The sequence below is a fragment of the Canis lupus genome, chromosome 20, assembly GCF_003254725.2.
Source record: "Canis lupus dingo isolate Sandy chromosome 20, ASM325472v2, whole genome shotgun sequence".
Taxonomy (NCBI): Eukaryota; Metazoa; Chordata; class Mammalia; order Carnivora; family Canidae; genus Canis; species Canis lupus.
This window is the reverse complement of record NC_064262.1, coordinates 19,979,792-19,998,795: the sequence shown is the minus strand read 5'-3', so window position 1 is coordinate 19,998,795 and position 19,004 is coordinate 19,979,792. Positions and strand designations below refer to the sequence as shown.

The 19,004-nt window shown below is 51.8% G+C and overlaps 1 long non-coding RNA gene across 8 annotated transcripts in view; it reads right to left on the bottom strand.

The window, feature by feature from the left end:
* Window positions 1-19,004, bottom strand: part of LOC112666070 (uncharacterized) — a 26,153-nt gene extending 7,149 nt beyond the window's left edge. The window contains exons 1-5 of one of the 8 annotated variants that reach the window (XR_004807547.2): window positions 18,487-18,819; window positions 17,590-17,688; window positions 17,437-17,487; window positions 15,429-15,613; window positions 1,451-1,646 (exon numbers count right to left, since the gene is read on the bottom strand). This is a non-coding gene — a long non-coding RNA (uncharacterized LOC112666070). Of the gene's footprint in view, window positions 1-1,450; window positions 1,647-15,428; window positions 15,614-17,436; window positions 17,488-17,589; window positions 17,762-18,486 lie in introns of all 8 variants that reach the window. The other 7 variants (XR_004807548.2, XR_004807544.2, XR_004807545.2 and 4 more) reach the window with 7 other exon arrangements.

Genomic DNA, 19,004 nt, shown 5'->3' with positions numbered 1-19,004 from the left:
AAAGACGGACAGAAAAGATGGAGTTAGAGCTGATCCTAAGGGATGCGCATGAACGCCCGGCCCTTCTTACCCGACCCTCAGCATGTGGGGAGCTAAGAGCCTCGTGGTTCACCCTGCCCTATCTCAGCGGGGACCTCTTGGAGGGGTTCAGGGGAATGGGAGTCATGAGAGGGCTCTGTGCCTTCCATCACTATTACCCCAGGAGGGGTCCAGGTCCCAACCCACCCCTACAGTTTATGCGTGTCCTGGCACGTTAAAATGGGAGCATGCACATGGGATGATAGAACTCAAGGTCTTAGGACAGACACTGTGGCAGGTGCCCTTCTGGGCCGGTACGCTGAGCACCCCAAAATGGACCTCAGTAGCCGCCCACAGGGAGGACAACGTCTGTAGCTCCTGTGTCGGGGGCCACAAGAAGAGACTGCAGCATATGGAGGTGCTGATGGAGCCCCACTGGGCATCCCCAGTCTCCCTTCACAGGGGACTCTTTTCTTACAGCACCTCCACCTCTCTCCCTCCCCCTAGCCCTAGAGTCCTTCCATCTCCAGGTCCAGAAGCTTCCGTCTTCCCCAGCTCTCCTCCTACATGTATTATTTATGCCCTCAGTCTCTGTCATGCACAGGGGCCTAGGCTTTTGAAACTCCAAAGCCAAGAGCTGACACTCTTTTCTCTCAGAGCTCCTGCTGAGTCATCCTGTCCCGGAGGCAAGGAGTACAAAGCTCAAAGCTGGCGGAATGGAGGAGAGAGCAAGGTGGAAACACAGGGAGCAGAGAACATATCATGTCCTACCACCTGTTCTCACACGGTTATGTCAAGGCTTATGATGATGATTTTTGTTTATTTGTTTCACAAGAAGTAGAGCTATGCCTGTGGGCATATGTCACCCTAGCAGAACCATCTCTTGGGTGACAAGATGCCGGAGGAAGGAGTCGTACTCCTGCTTTGTGCCCTAAGACATCCAACTATCAAAGAGGGTGCTGGATAAAGCCCAAAGCCCAATATCGCCTGCTTTGATACCAATGTCTCAATGCTGAGACTAAGCAAGCCTTCTCAGCCCCATGCTCCTGACCTTCTCCCTCTGAGGGCGACCATCCTCCACCCTTTGGAGAGTTGCTGTATCTGTGAGATGGGGTGGTAGTCGCGGTCAGGACTGATGGGGAGGTTAGATCGGCTTTGAACCCGAGCTTCTTTTGAACAGGAGCATGATTTACCCAATGAATCTCCATAACGCCATCAAATACCATGAAAGTAGGGCAGCCCCCAGGGCTCAGCAGTTTAGCACCGCCTTCGGCCCAGGGTGTGATCCTGGAGTCCCGGGATGGAGTCCCAGGTCCGGCTCCCTGTATGGAGCCTCCTTCTCCTCTGCCTGTGTCTCTGCCCTCCCCCCACCTCTCTCTCTCTGTGTCTCTCATGAATAAATAAATAAAATCTTAAAAAAAAAAAAAAGTACCATGAAAGTAGTTTGCAAACATGCTCGTCCAGTTGGGGAGGGCTCCCGGCCACATGCCAAGGGGGACTTCTTCACTTCTCCCCTCAGAGAGCAGGCCCGGCCACCATGTTCACCATAGTGTCCAATCTCAGGGAGAATAACTCTGCAGTCAGCAGTGCCAACATGGTCCCGAGAAGCAGTTTGCTCAGGGACGAATCTGGAAAATAACGTGCATCATCCTCATTTTGAAAATGTTTTCACCCATTGCTCTGCCAAATGGCACCTCTTTTGGTCAAATCAGCTCCTTCCAATCAATGCATTTTCAAGTTCAGAGCTGGGATGGGCCTGTGGAGGAGGTTTCTGAAGGAACGGGGTAAGGTGAGAAGGAGCCCAGAGCTGCCACCACAGAGTCCACTGGGACCCTTGTCTACCCCTGGCTCTGAGTACAAGACCAAATCACAGAGTTTCTCCCGAAGTTCTCAATGCTTCTAGCGTTCCTCGGGAGTTCCTGCGGCTGCTGGCTGAGATCCCAGCACAAACCCATCAGCTGATCCTGGGTGCATGTTATGACCCCATCAGAGTCTATGACCCCAGCCATAAAATGAGTCCTTTGTCCTTTCTCATTATACGGCAAGTCCCTCCTATCAGATCATCAGCTCTCTGGGGACAAGGACCATGTTTTATTTACTTCCCACAGGGCCCGGTACAGGTACAAAAACAACAATAATATAGTACTCTTTTTTTTAATGTTTGTTTGTTTGTTTATGAGAGACACATAGAGAGAGGCAGAGACATAAATAGAGGGAGAAGCTCGATGCAGGACTCGATCCCAAGACCCCGGGATCACACCCTAAGCCAACTCAGATGCTCAACCATTGATCCACCCAGGTGCCCCAATATACTACATTTTTATTGAGAACCTACCCAGTTCTAGCGAGGAACGCTGCTAATCCCTGGTCATACATTATCTCATTTAGTCCTTACAACAAATTTCAGTTTGCTATGGTTATTATCTCCATTTTCCAAATAAGGAAACTAAGGTTCAGAGAGAGGGAGTTTAGCCTACTCAATTTTTAATACTTGAATCCTAGCTCATTTGCTGTTTCTTCTCTTTCCTGCTTCATCCCACCTCCCTAGCTACAGAGAAACACAATCTGATAGATGAAAAGACGCTCCACAAACATAAACTCAAATCGGTCTAGAGCATCCTCAACTCTCTCACCTCCCTCAGGATCACTGGCCATTTACTTATTCAGGAAACAATTATTGCAAGTCTCCTCTGTACAAGCTGAGGATGAAATAATAAGCACAAATAATCATCATGTAGCCCTCAGGAGCTTACCGTCTGAGAATTCAGTCAAACCTGCTGGATATCTCTGTAAGCAAAAGTGCTCTCCGCCCCGCCCCCACCTTCTGCCCAGAATTCAATTTATTCATTCTTCAATTTTTATGATTTATTGAAGTGAGATTGAGTTAGGCTGCAAGTAACATGAAATCCAAGTATTAATGGTTGCTTTAAACTATAAAGAGATTGGGAGTTTTTTTGTTTTGTTTTTTTGGGTCTTTTTAAAAGATTGTTTTTATTCATGAGAGACAGAGAGAGAGAGAGAGAGGCAGAGACATAGGCAGAGGGAGTAAAAGGCTTCCTGTGGGGAGTCCGATGCAAGGACTGGGTCCCAGGACCTCGGGATCACACCCTGAGCCGAAAGCAGACGCTCAACCACTGAGCCTTCCAGGCATCCCTAGGTTGGTTTTTCTTAGATAACAATGTCTAGTAGGAAATTGTTTTAACTAAAACATGTCAGAACAGAATGAAATCTTGATGGTTCTGTTGGCCTTTGCCACATGGACATGAGATGGCTGCCACAGTTCCAGCCATTAAATCTATATTCTAAACAAGAGGAAAGTGCGAAGGTCATGAACAAAAGGGTTCTTACCAGCTGAGTCAACCTTTCTTCTGTGAGGCTATTCTGGAAGTCCTTTGCCACAACTGATGCTTTCTGTCCCTGCCCCTCCCATATCCCCTTGACAGCCATCACCCAGTCACCACAGAATCTCCTTCTATAGACACCTTCCTTTGGCCCCAGAAGCTTGCTCAGATCAACACACAGAGCAGGCTAGAAGTGTCAGAGTTAATGGTGCCCAGGGGTGGCCTCGATCAACAATGGACAGATACCCAAGCATTCTTTCCCTTGGTGGAAACAGCTGGGGCTGTTCTTCCTAGAGGTCCACCAGTGGGATGGAACCCCATTGTCACTAGCAATAACCTCTCCCTTACCCACTCCACAGTTTGGCTTCTCCCTTGTCTCATTTCCTGCACTTCCATACACACCCTTCCTGGAATCACCTTCCACATAAACTGGCTCTTAGCCCTTTATCTCAAAGACTGTGCTTCGGGGAACCCAGCCTGAGACAGCGTGGCTGGTGAGACTGCATCCCATGGCTTCCCAGGGCTGCAAGAGTCTGGAAATTCTGCTCCCATTAACGCTGGGTTTCTGCTGAAAGGAGAGAGAAGAGGCTCCTATGGAGGTGACCATCAAACAATCTCTACCACACCTGAGTTTGGTTGGCTCTAGAGTAGGCCCAGAATTATTCATGTTCACCCCAACACTCCCAGGACCATATCATGTGGAGCATCATGCTGCACATGGGGTTCCAGGGGAAGCCAGACCTGGCCTCTGCCCTCAGGGAGCCTACAGTCTGCAGGGGGAGGCGGACAAAGAACCGCTTTGATACTGCTGCCTTTGGAAAGCTCTACTTCCCAGCATGGCTCTATCCTAAGAGATGTACGTGCCTGACAACATTTACTCTTTCTATTACCAATACTCACATCTTAGAGTGTCTGACCTTATGTTACACTGCTCCCTGCTGCTGCAATGCACCCCCCTCTTGTGCTCCAGCTGTTTTGTCTACCTGGCCTGCTTCCTTGGCCTCCCTGTGCATTGAGGCCATTCTTGCAGTAAGACCTGGGAGTTACTTTGCCTTTGGCTCAGTGGACCTCAAACTTGGCTGCATAGTAGAATCACTGGGGAGACTTTGTAAAGCCCCGCACACTGGCCACCAAGGGATGCCCTGCATCAGCACGGAGCTGAGTGGGCACCAGGCATTGGTATTTCTGCAAGCTCACCCAGGCAGTTTGGACTTGCAGGCGGGATGGAGACTGTGTTCTAACTTCTCCCTTCTATAAAGCCTTCCCATTTTTAAACAAAAATATTTATTTATTCATGAGAGACACACAGAGAGAGAGGCAGAGACACAGGCAGAGGGAGAAGCAGGCTCCATGCAGGGAGTCCAGCGTGGGACTGGATCCCGGGTCTCCAGGATCACACCCTGGGCCAAAGGCGGTGCTAAACCGCTGAGCCACCCAGGCTACCCAAAGCCTTTCCATTTGACCCAAATTTCCCCTGCAACTTTCATCATTTGATGGCTGGCTTGTGTGTATCTGTCCCGTCCCCCAAGGAAAGTTCCTGTGGTATCCTTCACAGCACCGGGCAAGTGCTAAACCCTCCTTTCCACACCTCAGTCAAGATGTGTTCTCCAGGAGGCTGAGGGACACACAGCGAGTCATTTATCTCCGTCTCTCTTCTCCTCCCTGTGGCCCTTCCTGCTCAGTGGTGGCCGTCACGCCGGCCCCCTAGGAGCTGACCTCTGCTTGGTCCATATGTGGCTCTCGGTGGGGAACTCCTCAAAGCAAACGCCGAGGGCCTGCCCTACCCTCACGCAGCCTGCCCTCGACGCTGCCCGGGTCAGAGGGCCTGGTGTGCCGGCGTGTGCGCAGCCGGCTGTCCCCCGGGCCGTCACTGCCATCCTGCAGCGCCCCCTCTGCCTCCTGCCCCGCAGCTCTGTCCTCAGGGGGACCGCAGGGAAGGGAAACGAGCTGGCTAGCACGGAAAAAATTCCCCAGAGTGGCCATGGAAACATCTCTCCCTCCATAGGCCCCTCTTACCGCGTAATCTGGCCCCACTGCCACCATGGGGGAGAGTTCACGTCCCTCCCCTCCACCTGGGCGGCCTGTTGTTTCCGCTGCCACCAGCAAATAATGGCAGATGTGACTCTAAGGCTGGGTCACGTAGGCCATTCAGCCTCCGTTCAGTTTCCGTCATGGGGAGCCCACCCCCAGAACCCGTCACCTCACGGTAAGGTGAGGCTGTGTGCAGGTGTCCTGTGCGGCAGCCCCAGCTGAGGCCTCAGCCGACGGTCAGAGGCCTGCAGACGTGCGGGTGACGCGCCCGGGGCTCCAGCAGGCTGCCCTCTGACCCGGGTGTCAGGAGACCCGAGAGAGCCGCTGCACTGACCCAGCCTGCGAGCCATGGGCGACTGTAGTACCCACAGGATCGTTGCTTCCCACCATGACGTTGACATGGTTTCTTTTACAGCAGTGGGGAATGGATACACTGGTCCTCCAAGTGGGCTTAAGGCCCTGGGGGCAGGGCATTCTGGGGTCCCCAGAGGCCCCTCAAGGAGCAGGGCTGTGAGCTCTGGGCAGGCATGTCCCCTTGGCCAGGAGACCCTCCTCTTCATGGCTCCCAGACAGATGGAGGTGAGCCAGAGCTCGGCCCTCCGAGGGTCTGGACCCAAGGGTGGCCATGTCCCCAGGCATGCACCCCCAGAGTGGCTCAGAGGTGATGGTCCAGACTGGGGGCCTCTGAGCCCGTCTCCCTCTTACCTCATGTGTGGAGGAAGCAGAGTGCAGGGGTGAACAAGCAGGGCTTTGCAGTGAGAGCAGAGTTATCACCCCAAGCCATGTTTGACTTGGCTCCTCGTATGGTCTCTCTCTCTCCTCTTTTTTTTTTTTTTTTTAAGAAATGTGTTGCCAACATTTAGAAACTGGAAAACTTCAAACAAAAACCTGTAGATATTTAAATATGTATTTTCCCTGATTACAGAAACAAACATGCTAAGATTTCCTCTTGAAAATCAGACAAGCCGAGGGCCACTGGGGCCACCTGTCCTGGTGGCAACAAGTGGCTACAACTGACCGTGTCACTGGGCTCTCCTCTCCAGTGTGTTCTAGGCCCCACCTCTCACTGTTGCCCTAAGCTTCCCAGGCTTCGCTCATTGCATTAAACTGCCCACCCCGTGGAGGCCTTTGATTTTAGAATTCCCAAGGCTCATTGGCTCAGCTGGCCACCGAGGTCCTTCATTTAGTACCTGTGTGAACCAGGACCAGCTCCTTACTGTCCACTGCTTCTGGTTTCTAGCCCGTAAAACTCTAATACACCTGCCTTAGAGCAGTGGGGTGAGATGGAAACCAAAATACATAGGAGAGACTTATCCCAGCATCTGGCATATGGCAAGTACTTTATAAATAATTGTTATTGTTACCATTACAGTTATTTTTGCGATCTGGGGCCTTGGATCTAATTCCCTGCCTGACATCTCCCATGGCTCCCGCTCAGCCCACACAAGCTGTGTCCCAACACCCCACCCTGCAAATCCATCCCCTGGGCCCAGGGGAACCACGGGGACGGGAAACAGCCCAGAGCCACAGCCTTGCCTGCAAAAGTAAATATTAGTGTTGGCCCAGCCTGGGCGTGCTGAATGCAGAAGAGCAAGTGTGCTGGAGCCCCATGCAGCACGTCTGCCAGGAGCTGCCAGGCAGAAGGACCACCCCAGCCTGGCCCTCCTGTGCTCCAGGTTGCTTACAGGAGGTTGGGGCCAATGAAAACTCAGCTGGCAACATTTGCACCCCCACGAGTGTCCCATGACCAAGAAGGGTAGCTTCCCACCAGGCCTGCGGTCTCTGACTATAGTGGAGTAAGAGCTGCTGCTGGTGTCCAGGGTTCTGGCTTTGACAGGGACCACCTCCAAGCAGGTGACAGAAGGGCAAAGGCTTCCCTTGGGCAGAGCAAGTCCAGTTAGGAGGCAACTGGATTATGCAGGTCAAGCTGAGCGTCTTGCTTCAGCTTCAATTATCTGCTTATTTTAAGGAAAAAGGATGCAAACTAAAAGTCAGGGGCTTTGGATTGACTGCTGCCCAAAACCAGAAACCCACCCTGGCCACGTAAAGTGGTCAAGTGTGGACAGCAAGGGTTATTGTCATACCTGGGACCCCAAGCGATTTAGGGACTAAAGAACAGTTGTGTTCTCTCAGCTTCCCCATCAGCAGCAGGACTTCAGCAAACTTCCCAAGTACATCTGACAGGTGGTTGGGGGTCGGCAGAGGTAGTTACAGGAATGGTGGCCTTTGGGGTCAGTCAGGCCTGGGTTTGCATCCCAGCTCTGCCACTTAGTAGCTGTGTGATCTTTGTCAAGACTCCTAACTTCTCTATGCCTCAATTTGAGGAGGTAGGTCCCATTATCACCAATTTACAAATGAGCAAAAGTTGTAAATTAGTGATAATGGGACCTACCTCCTAGGATGAAAGGAGCTACTCCCCCTCCCCATGCCTGACCTTGAGGTGAATGCTGGTGTACCAGTCGAGCAGGACCTCGTACCCGGCACCTCCTAAACCACAAACCAGCTTGTGGACAGTCAGCCCTGTGCTCACGGTGATTCGACCAACAGTCATCTACTCCAGCATCCCTGCTGCCATACCACAGGTACACAGGGGAATAGTATGCAGCCATCTAAAGAGGACTGAGCACCCCCCCCCCCATTGCCTTCTATGGAGATATGGAGCAGCTCCCTCTGGATGGGCTAACGGACACCCAGGGATGGTTGATGAGCACAATTTTCTTGGTTCATCTCTCCCCCGTGGGTTGGCGGGCCCTGCAGGCTGAGGCCTATAATCTCAGCTGGGCACAAAGCCCCTGATGGGCCCAACCCCCTAGATACAGCCTCCACGTTCCCACAACAGCATCTCGCACAGATAACCATGGACACAGCACATTTCTGCTGGGGAAAAACTCCTTCTCAACTCAATTCGCTGCCAAGCCGGGCGAGTGCTCCAACTCGACAGAATTATCAGCACTGAGTTAACAGTGACAGATGACCTGAGAGGCGAGTGGGGACAGCAGGCAAACAGGTCTATTTCCCAGCTCCGAGATTCCATCTGGGCTTCCCCCAACAAAAGACGAATTTCTCTGCAGAGGTGTCCGCAGGTCCTTGTGTCGGAGTGACTTTTCCTCCCCTCGGCCTTTTGCCAGTGGCCGAGGAAGGAGGCAGGCGCCCAGGAGGCAAGCCCCTTGCCGCGGCCCTGAGCATCCTGGTACCCAGGGAGCTCTCCCGAGATCCTGTCAAAGGGGCCCCTGGAGGACCAGGGACAAAAGCATCTGAGAAATGCAGCTCTTTGGGAAAAGGGATTGACTGTCTGGGGGTGAATGGTAAACGGTCAACATCAACCCCAGGACAAATTCTTGTTTCCCCAGGCATTCTATCTTAGGAGTATTGCCAGCCAATCTTGCACCCCCCATAGCCCTCTAGGAATTGGAACTGCTGGGGGCGGGGGAAGGGTGAGGGGGGTTTTGCAGGTCCAGCTCGGGAAAGGCTCCCAAGATGATAAAACTGTCAGGCTCTCAAGCCTGTGACCTGTGGCTGCAGCCGGGCCAGGTGGTGCCCACACACGTGCAGCTGTGCGGGCTGCTGACCCCGGGGGCTGCCTCTCTGCGTGGAGGGGAGGCCCAGCACAGAGGCTTCCCGGTTCTCCCCCACCCCCCCTCCCTCCCAGGCACCCTGGAAGAGCCACTAAGTGATTTCACAGCTCAATGCCTGGACAGCCCCATCCATCAAACGGGACAGGGAGGACACCCTCCCTTACAAAGCGGGAGTTGCTCTAAATATCATTGTTCTTGTGTCTCGATATGGAGTGTTTCGGTAGGCTAGACACCTGGAAGTAGAACACTGGGTCAAAGGGCGTTTCATTAAACATTTTGATAGATGCTAAAAGCTCTCCCAGTTTTCGCCCCCATGTCAGGCAACTTTTCCTGTGTAACAACCTTGAAATTTCAGCTGCGCAAAACAACAAACATTTATTTTCTGGCTTACTTGTCTGCAGTGCAGCCAGGGAGGGGTGGGTTGGGCTGAGCCAGGCTGGGCAGGGCAGGGCAGGGCTGGGCCGGGCTCCAAGCTGTGTCTCCCATCCTCCTCCCCCTGCCAGCAGCTCCCCAGGGAATGAGGTTCTCCCGGCAGAAGCACAAGAGGGACAAACAGAAAACATTCAAGGCCTCTTAAGGCCTAAGCTCAGACCTGGCCATCATTGCTCCCACCCCCATCTCATTGGGCAGAGCAAGCCCTGTGGCCAAGCCTGACCACGGGACGGAGACATACTCCCCACCATGAAGTTAGGAGTAGGGGAGGAGGGAATGCTTGCTGAACCATAATCCAGTCTACCCCACTCCCTGTCACGTGTGTGTGTGTGTGTGTGTGTGTGCTAATGCTTACGGGCGAGAATGTCCACTGCAACATAGTGATGCTATTGAGACCTCAAGGAGGAGCACCTGAGTGGCTTAGTGGTTGAGCATCTGCCTTGGGCTCAGGGTGTGATCCTGGGGTCCTGGGCTTGAGTCCTGCATCAGGGTCCCTGCATGGAGCCTGCTTCTCCCTCTGCCTGTGTCTCTGCCTCTCTCTGTGTGTCTCTCATAAATAAATAAAATCTTTAAAAAAAAATGAAGCCTCTAAAAACCAAAATATTCATCAATAGGGAGGGATTACCTAAACCACACTACACATAAGCAGATGGATACTATGTGGCAGTCAACAAGGAATGGGGCTTACCTCCATGAACAGATATGGGAAGATACCCCAAGTCATAGAACAAGTGATTGTGTACAGTAGGATTCCTCTGAGGGAAAGAACATCCCACTGGTGTGCATGTGTGTGTGTGTGTGTGTGTAAATGGAAAGAAGACTGGGAGGAAGGCCATAGTTAATTCTATGTATAGGGAAGAACTTCTGAATTATTTTAATCTTTTACAAAGGGGATACGTTTATATACTATGTGCAAAGTTCTTTTTTTAAAACTAGAATACCAGAAGACAAATTTTAAAATAACCATTGTGAGGGGCTTGAGACCTTATTAGATGCAAATGTTGTAGAAACTCGGGAATGTTTGGATCCTGCCAAACCAGAGTCACCCTCCTTCCCCTCTGCCATACACCCTCCTGCCCCACAAAGTCCCTTTGGGAGACAAACTCCCATGAGCGATCAGGGAAGGAAACTAAAAGTGGCCCTTTTATTATGAGCTGGGCTGAATGCCCAGGCAGGCGGAGGCCTTGGGCGGTAACTGAGCTGAAGCATGAGAGGCAGGCCCAGAACCCACGTGGGTTGCTCCAGCCCACTGAGCCCTGGCCTCATGTTCTGCTGTCTGCTTGGCCTGATAAGACCCGAGTGTCAGAGATGCCCATGAGGCCTGGAGAAGAGCCAAGACTGCCACACAGGCTCTGAGGACGTAGGCCAGGCCTCCACTGGCCATCCAGGCCTTGAGAGGAGGCAATCACACCCATGCCCACCAGGAAACTCAGTTCCCCGTTGGCATTCCCTGCTTTTGGAGAAGAATAAGCAAGGAGGCAGGGAGGAGTATTGTCTCTATAATCACGATGGTTTCTTCCAAATCTCTAGACTTGCACGTCCACTATGGCAGCCAATGGCCCCATAAGGCTACTTAAACTGAAATTACTTTAAATCAAAGATCCAGCTGCTGAGGCACACTAAACACACATCACCTGTGCAGTAGCCACAGGTGGCTGGTGGTTTCCATCTTGAGCGGCCCAGGTGGAGAGTGCTGGCAATGACATGGGAAGTTTTGCTGGGTGGTGCTGTTGCAGGCTTTGACAGCCACATGCAGGTTCAGGGACTGAGGTGTGCGGGTGAGCATTCGGTACAAGAGGTGGGGGTGGGAGCAGTCAACCTCACTATTTTGTTCTGGATATCAACAGGAATGTCACAATGTCCCCATAGGTAACCCCCCAGGAGGCCTCAGCCGGAGGTCAGCAGTGCAGTCTCCCTCCCAGGGTCTGGGGGACCTGGACTCCCTCCCACTGGCTCATTTGTCCCTGCAGCCCTGGCCTGAAACAAAGAAATTTCCATCTGTCTCCCCTTCATCGTTGCACATAAGGAAAATGGACACCTTTTGGAACAGAAAGGACAGCTCCACACCCAGAGAAAACTGACTTCTGCCTGTATCATTACACAAACCTACTCTGTTAAAACCCCCATGCAATCCCCTGAAGATCAAGTTTCCAGTCTCACGCCGTGGTCCTCTCAATGATGTTCAGTGCTCCCAACACACTGCCTGCTTAGAACTCCTACCTTCTGTGCCTTTGGCCAGAGAGCACCCCCTGGGACCCATTCTCCCCAGGTTCTGCCCCTAGACCTTCCCCTCACTATCATACCCCAGAGGTTGTCAACAGATTGCCATGGGCTGAGTCAGGCTCACAGATGGGGATTATTGGGTCCATACAACCCTTTAGCATAGTTGAAATAAACAGCCTCAAAAATCAAGAAATTTCACATAAAAAACCCAGATTTCTGGCTCCCTTCAACAAACTAGAAGCTCTTACAAGCCCAGGCCTGTCTTTCCACATGGCAATAAGCCAATGGAACCCAGCAGGGTTGTGGGCACTTCTATTTGCCTCCCTGGTGCTCCCGCCTGACCCCCATGGGCATTAGAATAAAGGACTCTGTTCCCCCACCCCCCGTTCACTCCCCCAAAGGACCTACTCTCACTTGCTCCCTGGGAGTTCCCAGGATTTTCTCATGCTGGACTTCCCACCTCCTCTCCTGTCCTCACATCCACCACTAATCTAGACATCACTTGGCCACCCACTTTATCGAGTACCAATATGCCATCTCCCCTTCCTCCACAGGCATATCTCCCACCGCATCTCCAGGGTCGGGAGCTCCCTGCACAGGCCAGAACACCAGGGGCCACCCGCAGACTGCATAGCCCAGCCATCTCAGCCTCTGCTGCACAGTCTGACCTGACCTCGAGTAGCTCAGTAACTTCCTCCCTGGCCTCCCTGATGGCAGCCAACAGCCATTCATTCATTCATTTGACAAGGATGCACTAAGCACCAACCATGAGCCCGAGGCGGCTCTCCCCAGGGGCAGTGACCAAAACAGACAAAAATCTCTGTCCTTATGTGCTATGTCCTAGTGGAGGGAGTAATAGTTAAAAAAAAAAAAAAAAAAAAGAGTAAGAAAAGATATGCGTGTGTAAGATGGTGGTAGGTGCCATGGAGAAAAACTAGAAGGGGAAGGCGGGTAGCGAAGGGGACTTGTCATTTTACATAGGTGGTAAGGAGAGGCCTCAGTAAGAGAGCGACATTTCAGCCAAGACCTGAAAGAGGTGAAGAAGTGAACCGTGTGGATACCAGCAGGCAAAGCAATTCCGGCAGAGGGAACAGCAAATGCAAAGCCTCGAGGCAGGATGCGCCAGCGCGGCTTGGTCTAGGAACCGCAGGTAGCTCGCGTGGCTGGACTAAGTAAATGGTGAATTTACTTGATTTACCGAATCAAGGAGGTGTTTGATGGGGAAATTGTATAGAACCTTGTAGGCCATCGAAAGCACTTTGTTTGCCATGCTGGGAGAGATGGGCTGTTCTCAGAAGGTCCTAGGCAGACGAGAGAAGTGAGGTGCCAAGTTTCATCAGGATCTCTCTGGCGAAGGCGCTGAGCAGAAGCCAAAGCGGCCAGGACTGATGCAGGGAGACCAGTGGCAAGGCTGCTCCAGCGGGGCAGGCAGGAGGTGGTGGGCTGGCACGGGTAAGTAGAGTGGAGTCAGGGAGAGAGAAGCAGTGGCTTTCTGGACCCAGAGTAGCAGCACCAAATCCATCTGCAGACATGTTAGAGTGGGGATGTGCGCGCAAGAGCAATTTGAAGGTAATGGCAAGGTTACAGCTAAGTATCTACAAGGACAGGGTTGCCATTAGTGAATTTATTACGTTCTAACCGCTGAACCCTGTGCTTTACCAGAAGTGTCTAATTGAATCCTCCTGCAGACCTACACGGTTGGGATGAGTGCCCTGCCAGTTCGTGCATGGGTGGATTATACAGGAAAGACAGGAGCAGGGCAGGAGCTCCTCACCGCTGGAGCTGTGGCTCTTCAGCCAGCCTGCCTGGCTCACCTTCCGGTTCGGCCACTCTCTAGAATACACGAGCTTTAAGGCTCCCCAACTTCTTTAATGAAGGTCTAAGGCTCCAAAGATGCACATCTCAAAAGAGACAGAGCCAGGAGGAAGCTGCTCCGGCATCGTGATCTGGTCTCAGAAGTCACACGGTCATCCCTATTCTACTCCACTCCTCAGAATCGAGGTCCTAATCCAGCCTATATTTAAGGGGAAGGGAATTAGACTCTGCCTCCTGAAGGGAGCAAAGAACTTGCAGGCACATTTTAAAACCATTGTGAAAACTGTCCCTCAGTTTCCCCGTCTGTAAAATGGGGAAGGTTATGAGAAAAACCTTTGCCTCAAAGGATGAAATAATTAGGTAAAGCATTTTTACAATGTCCCATACATAGGAAGTACTGCTTTTTAAAAAAGATTTATTTATATATTTTTAGGGAGAGAGAAGCACACAAGCAGGAGGGGCAGAGGGAGAGAGAATCCCAAGCAGATTCCATGCTGAGTGCTGAGCCCAACAACGGGTTGCATCTCACAACCCTGAGATCACGACTGAGCTGAAATCACAAGTCACACACCCCACTGGCTGCGCCAGCCAAGCACCCCAGTAAGTACTGTTGTTGTTTTTTTTAAAACAAATCATTGATCATTTCATTTAGATCAAATTCAAATAACTTTGAAGCCAACAACCTGCATTTCTTCCAGATCTTTGGACATCCACCAGGGTTTTGGCTTAGATGCTCTGGATTCTTCGAAGCTGCCAGCCAGCCCAGAAGGGACTTCCAGCTGAGCAGCATCTGGCTGGGCCTGGGCCTGGGGCCTTCGAGTTTCTGCTTCCCACCTGGCAGGTAGGGGTTAATTCATTCTGGCTTATTAGTGAATTCAGTTTCGGAGCACAAGTCTGAGGCTTCCAGCCAAGCTCCCTGCTCCCCTCCCAAGGAGCCATGTCAGAAGAGGGAAAATAATTAGTCATTAAAACGAGTGCTTCGGGAACATGACAAACGTCAAGCCCCCATCTCACAGCTGGGCGACATCCTGACATTTAAAACAGTTCCACAGCCCCCTTGCAACATTCATGATGCCTCATCCATTTGGCTTTCCAAGTTATGGCCCAGAGGACCCTCAGGCTGCCCTGCTGGCTGCAACTTCACCTGCCCTGGTGTTCCATGAATAACTCACTCTTTGTCATCTATCTGGCAAAAGTGGCATTACACAAAGAGTGCCCCCATGCCAAAAATACCAAAATCTGGCCCTTGCCTCCCATCCAACCCAACCACCAACTTGCTTGGATAAATATCCATCTTCTCACCAACCCACCCACCCATTTTTTTCATCTATTCATCCATCCTTACACCAACCTATCCATCTACCCACCCATCCTTTCATTTATTCACCCATCCATCCATCTATATATCAAGCTACCTATTGATCCAATCTACCATCCAACCACCTCCAACCCAACCCATCCCATCCATCTACCAGGCAACCCATCTACTCATCCAGCCAGGCAACAGACGCTTATACTCATTCATTTCTCCAGCAAACATTTAGTAGCAACTACTATTTATTCATGTATGCATTCATTCAAGCAACATATGTAGAGAACTTAATATCTCATTTATTTACTCAGCAATGAGCACCCACTATTTACATACTCACTTAATAGTGTTGAGGCACCAACCACCTATTCACCTACTCAACGAACATTTTAGCAACCGTTATTCAGTAACTCAGCAAAGAGGTGAGCGTTTATTGAGCATTTACTAATGCCAGAGCCTGTTCCAATGACTAGGGATGATTAGGACAAAGCCCATGTCTTTAAGCAACAAATAGTCTAAGCAAGAAGACAGGCCCATCAACAGCTGGAGTTGTTCTGCAAGGCTGTCAGCACATTGACAAAGACACCCATGTACAAAGTCTCCAAGGCGGTGTACAAGATCTATCTAGTCTGAAAGATCTAGAAAAGCCTTCCTGAGGGAGTCATGGGAGCTGTGACTCACCTGTGGGCTTGAAACTCAGGCCACCAGGAATGCCAGCTCTGTCTTCTAGCTCTGTGACTTAGGGTTGTGACTGGCCATCTGAATGTCACTTTTCTCACCGTAGAATGGAGGTAATAATGGTGGGTGAAATGAAGATAATAGTGTTTATCTCCGTAGAATCTTGAAGAGGGAAGCATGTATGGTTCCTGTTCAAGAAGCGGTCGCTCTCAGTACTTATACTTAAAGCACTTTGTAGCAGTTAGCCATTGAGAAGGGGGACGGAGGGTGCTCCAGGCAGCGAGGCCCAAAGCCGAGGCCCAGAGGCCAGAAAGTCTTGTTGAGTGCAGGGCCAGGGCACTGGGGACTAAATGTGCTTTCGGGTTGCTACGAAGTGGTGAGAGAGGAATAGGAAGAGGAGGAGGGACTGGGAAAAACATGGACCGCAGCATTTAGGACAAGGTTCTCAAAGTCTGTGGAGCACAGCATCAGCATCATGTGGGAAGGAGAAATGCACATCGTTGGGCCAGACTCCAGACCTACTGGATGAGAAACTCCGGGTGGAGGCCCAGCATCCCATATGTTCACAAGCCCTCCAGGTGCCCGTGATGCACTTGAGCCTGAGATAGGGGGTGAGGGGTTATCTGGATTGATAGTGGGAGGAGAGGGTAGGGAGGAGCCTGGCAAGGCTCCCCGGGGGAGTGTTTGTCAACAGATTTGCTTTCCTTACCAAACAATAAAATACCCTTTTAAAAAGTTGATTTATTTATTTAATAATCTTGACACCCAACATGGGGCTTGAACTTAAAACGTGCTCTTGGGACAGAACCAGCTAGGTGTCCCCCGCCCCCACCAAACAATAAGACACCTTTAGTTGCGAGTTGTTGACCAGGGGAGTGAGGGGCAGGGAATGTAGGTAGCAGAGAAAACCCAGCTCTCCTGCTGGCAAAGCAATTCCCTGCCAGCTCCCCATGGAAGGGGGGTCCAGGTGTGATGAAGCACTTGCCTTGGGGGCTCCTACTCCTGAAGGCACGGGAAGCTTCTGGCTCCGGTCTGAGGGCACCAGGCCAGGGCTCAGCCAGTTCTGGGGCTCTACTACCCCTCACCCCGTGCCCCTGCCTTCTGCCTGTCGCAGGCACGCAGGGATGTCACAGGAAACAATGTGCCTTTGCAAGCAGCCCCGGCTTTGGCAGCGGCCCGGCGTCAGGCATCACAATGACTCTCATTTCCTAGGAAACAAGGAGTCGCACTTGTACCTTTGCTGGGAGCCTCCGCATTTGGAACCATCATGTGACTCAGGGAGCTATTTTTAGCCTCCCCCAGCCCTGTGTTGTAGGAAGAATGATTTGATGAAAATACTAAACTCATTAAAAGCCTGGGGGATGGGGAGGGGAGGTAGGGCTGCCAGAGCAGGCGACTGCAGCCTCCACGATTCCAGCCCAGGCTGAGCAGGACACAAGTAATGACCACTGGGACCTGGCATGCCCCCTGGGTCTGTGCCTGGGGCGGGGGTGGGGGTAGGGAGAAGGGGGAAGGGACTACCCCAGCTCTTGGTATTGCTGGGTCTCTGCGCCAGGCACTGTGCTCAGCATTCTATCTGCATGGTTTTGTCTCTGCCTGACGATGCTCCTAGGAAAGAAGCCGGTCCCATTCTGCAGAGGAACAAACTGAGGTTCAGAGGGTTTTAAGAAGTTGTGTGAGGTCATTTGCTAGGAAGCCTGGAATCCTGGATTGGAACCCAGCTCACCTGATGCTGGAGCTTGCCCCTCACCCATCCTACCAGAGGGAGCCCTATCTGTACCCACTAGCTGCTGGAAGCAGGGAAATGGGGCCAGTTGCAAGGCCATGCCACCCAAGCAGTCTTACGGGGTCAGCACTTAGAAGGGCCCCAAGGTCAGTTTAATAAGCGCTGTTCCTGCCTTGAAATTCCCAGTCACTCTTAAACAAGGGGCCCTGTATTTCCATTTTGCACAGGGTCTAGCAAATCACACTGCCTGTCCCACTAGAGAGTTCTCCTGCCCTCTTCACATACCGCTCTGACGTGCACGCTAGATGAGTTTCTCGGCTTAGTTTTTTCTTCCTCCTATTCAGAATAAAGGAGGACTTTCTTTTTATTGTGTTCCTGGTGAACCCCAAATCCCAGAGTCACCCAGACAGGCATTCCCATCCCAGGTGGACCACTTACTGGCTATGTGCTCCCCAGAATCTGCTTCTCCTTTCCAAGCCTTCTCCTGTGAGGTAGGTAGGCCCAACTGGACCCCTTCATAGATGCAGAAGGATGACGCTTGGAGAAGACAGTAATGTGTTCAAGGTCACAGCCAGAGAGTGACACAGGCAGGATCAGAACCCAAGCCTAACTGCAAATCCAGGGTGAATGTCAGGGGTCCCGTCCTATACTGAGCGGACAGCATATCCCCTCATCTCACCCAGAACAGTGACCTCAGTTCCCAAGGCAGCCCCTTCTTCCAAAGGACTCTGAGCCTTTGGGGAAAGGTAGGGTAGGCAAGCCAAAAGCCAGTGGCCTCATGCCCAACCTCCAGACACCCACACAAGGAACCTCCTCCTTGCCCCTTTAGCCAAAACACATTTTCAATGTCCTTGTGCAAACTAGCTCCTCCCAGACCAGCACACCAATTTTCCAGCCAGCCCCAACTGTTCAGAGCCTCGGGAAGGATGTCCTACTCTAGAAGCACTGAGGAGAAAGAGCTGGAAAAGGCACCAGTTGTGGCAGGATTCCTCATGAAGGACCCACCTTTTTTCTTTCTTTTTTAAAAGATTTTATTTATTCATGAGAGACACAGAGAGAGAGACGCAGAGGCACAGGCAGAGGGAGAAGCAGGCTCCATGCAGGGAGCCCGATGTGGGACTCGATCCCAGGACCCCAGGATCACGCCCTGGGCCGAAGGCAGATGCTCAACCACTGAGCCACCCAGGTGCCCTGGACCCATCTTTCTTTGGGAAAGATGGGGACTTCAGAGGGGAGGACAGGAGGACCGGACAATACAGAGAATCATATTGGCCTTGAAGGGCATCCAGGATCAAGGGACCGAAATTGAATCAATTGAGTTAGCTGCTGCCTCACCTCTGTCCCCTGGGCCCTCACTTCTGCTGACATCCAAAGGCTTCTCAGGCAAGCACCTGTGACCCTCTGTCCATGAGAACCCCTGGTCTCAGGAGCAAGCTTGGCCACGCAAAGAATATGCAGGTCATGCCCCCCAGGAGCAGCCTCAAGCAATGACAGTGGGGAGGTAGGGATCAAATGCTGCTGCCTCGCACCTCAAGTGGGACAATTCTGAGGTGTGTTCCACACGGTCTCCCAGGGGACCCGCTGGCACGGAGGCCAGTTGCCCGTGGCAACAACCTGCTCATTACCGTGTCTTCTCTTGGCTGCTTTCCCTTCCCTATCTCATTTCCCTACACCTCTGCCAGTGTTTCTGGGGCTCCCCTCAAACCTTTACCTCAGAGTCTGCTTCTGAGGGAGTCAGCCTCACCACCAAAAACATTCATTCATTCATGCTACAGAACGTCTGCCATTTTATGAGCATTAAAGTCATTTCCCTTAAGCCTCTGAAAACGGGAATTGTCATTCAGTTAAAAAAA